The 2809-nt window shown below is 50.7% G+C and overlaps 1 pseudogene; it reads left to right on the top strand.

The window, feature by feature from the left end:
* The first annotated feature begins 1079 nt into the window (after window positions 1-1079).
* LOC110583679 lies at window positions 1080-2591 on the top strand (annotated as a pseudogene).
* The last annotated feature ends 218 nt before the right edge of the window (window positions 2592-2809 follow it).

The following is a 2809-nucleotide window of genomic DNA, read 5'->3' as shown; positions in this document are numbered from 1 at the left end:
AAGGCTGAACTTTGGGAGGGCTGGTGCACATAGGCCTCCTTCTCTGCCACGTCCTGCTGTCTTATCTCCATGTCAGCCCAGGTGCACAGTTAGGCCTGTGTTTCTCCTTTGTGGGGTACAGGCCAAATGATCTAGAACAAATATCCAGCCCCTTTCCTTAGCAGATGCACAGAATGTGACAGAAGGAAAACAGGCTTTATGATGACAAGAGAGAGGCATATGAGGAAGATTTTTTCCCCCTAGTGGGTGTAGATAGTAGGTATGAGCAATGTGGTAGGCAGCCAGCAATGGGATCTACCCATCCCATGAAGGGGGACCAGCAAAGCCTGCCTATTCCTGTGGCATGATTTTCTTGTTCATGTTTGCCAACTCCCTGAAGCTCTCCCAGGGAAAGGGAGGTGGAAAGGAGGAGTGAGAAGACAGCCATATTCTGTTAAAATGTGTGCATCTGGATTCCTCTTCTGGCTTTAATGGATTCCAGAATATGGTTATATGCAGAACCAGTAAACTGGCTTCTAGAACAGTCCTGGTAGGAGAAGGATACAGTAAATTCTCACAATTTCCTTGCTTCTTGCACTGTTTGGATCATTGGGCCTGCAGCCCTGCCCCTTCCTCAGTCCTCAACGCTTACCTTAAACCAGAGCTCCTCCAAGCCTCCCTTCATGCCTTGGCCCTCCCAGAGCCTCAGCCTGCCCCAGCTGGCTCAACATTCCTGCTCTTCTGCCTTGGAAGACTGGTGCTTCTGGAGCTTCTTCTGCTATTGCTCACTGCCCCCAAGTTACTGATACGCTCTCCCTGGTCATCCCAATTTCTCATTGCCAGGCCTGGGTACACCCTTGGGTTTTGCACGCTGGAGGCCCTGCTGAAGTTTGCCTTCTTACCTGTATTGAATTGAGCTGTGGTGGTCCAGATTACTTGGCTTTTCCTCCTGCTGTGGATTCTTCTTATTCCTTTCCCAGTCCCACTCCCACACAGCAGTGAAAGTCCCTTTTCGTGAGTTAGTGCACTCTGGCTCTTCCTTCTAAAGCCCACCCCCCACCCCCCACCCCCGCCTTGCTTCTTCTCCGAGAGAACACCAAATGGCGGATGACGTTGGTGCTGGGGAGGCTCCGGGCCCCCTGGAATGGGAGGCTGCGGCGGCTTCCGCGGCGGCTTCGGCAGCGGCATCCGGGACCGCGGTGGCGGCCGTGGTCGGGGCCAGGGTTGAGGCCGCGGAGCTCGCTGAGGCAAGGCCGAGGACAAGGAGTGGTTCCCCGTCACCAGGCTGGGCCACCTGGTAAAGGACATGAAAATCAAGTCCCTGGAGAAGATCTATCTCTTCTCTCTGCCTATCAAGGAATCTGAGATTATTGATTTCTTCCTGGGCGCATCCCTCAAGGACGAGGTTCTGATCATGCCTGTGCAAAAGCAGACCCGTGCTGGCCATCGGACCAGGTTCAAGGCGTTTGTTGCCATCGGAGATTACAACGGACACGTCGGCCTGGGTGTCAAGTGCTCCAAGGAGGTCACCACTGCCATCCGTGGGGCCATCATCCTGGCCAAGCTTTCCATTGTCCCCGTGAGGTGAGGCTACTGGGGGAACAAGATCAGCAAGCCACACGCTGTCCCATGCAAGGTGACTGGCCGCTGTGGCTCTGTGCTGGTGCGTCTCATCCCCGCCCCCGGGGGAACTGGCATTGTTTCAGCCCCTGTGCCTAAGAAGCTACAGATGATGGCGGGTATCAATGACTGCCACACCTTGGTCAGAGGCTGCACTGCCACCCTGGGGAACTTTGCTAAGACTACTTTTTTTTTTTCTCTTTTTTTTATTCTTATGTTAATCCCCATACGTTACATCATTAGTTTTAGGTGAAGTGTTCCATGATTCATTGTTTGTGCATAACACCCAGTGCTCCATGCAGAATGTGCCCTCCTCAATACCCACCACCAGGCTAACCCATCCTCCCACCCCCCCTCCCCTCTAGAACCCTGTTTGTTTTTCAGAGTCCATCGTCTCTCATGGTTCGTCTACCCCTCCGATTTCTCCCGCTTCATTCTTCCCCTCCCGCTACCTTCTTCTTCTTTTTTTTTTTTCTTAACATATATTGCATTATTTGTTTCAGAGGTACAGATCTGAGATTCAACAGTCTTGCACAATTCACAGTGCTTACCAGAGCACATACCCTTCCCAGTGTCTATCACCCAGTCACCCCATCCCTCCCACCCCACCCCCCACTCCAGCAACCCTCAGTTTGTTTCCTACAATTAAGAATTCCTCATATCAGTGAGATCATATGATACATGTCTTTCTCTGTTTGACTTATTTCACTCAACATAATACCCTCCAGTTCCATCCACGTCGTTGCAAATGGCAAGATCTCATTCCTTTTGATGGCTGCATAATATTCCATTGTATATATATACCACATCTTCTTTATGCTAAGGCTACTTTTGATGCCATCTCCAAGACCTACAGCTATCTCACCCCTGACCTCTGGAAGGAGACAGTGTTCACCAAGTCTCCATAACAGGAATTCACTGACCATCTTGTGAAGACCCACACCAGAGTCTCCGTGCAGAGGACCCAGGCTCCAGCTGTGGCCACCACCTAGTTTTATACAAGAAAATAAAATGAACTAAAGCTTGTTAATAAATAAATAAATAAATAAAAATAAAGGCCCCCTCCTTGATTGGCAGGTCCAAGGGTACAGAACAGTACTCCCTGTGCACCTCTCCTCTTTTGCGCCTTTGTAGCTGCAAGAAGTCCCCATTTACCCACATATAAAGTCTGGAGTTTGTTCCCCTTTGGGCCAGTTAGGTTTCCTTGAGC

Source organism: Neomonachus schauinslandi, chromosome 8 (assembly GCF_002201575.2).
Source record: "Neomonachus schauinslandi chromosome 8, ASM220157v2, whole genome shotgun sequence".
NCBI lineage: Eukaryota > Metazoa > Chordata > Mammalia > Carnivora > Phocidae > Neomonachus > Neomonachus schauinslandi.
This window is presented reverse-complemented; position numbering and strand designations above follow the sequence as displayed.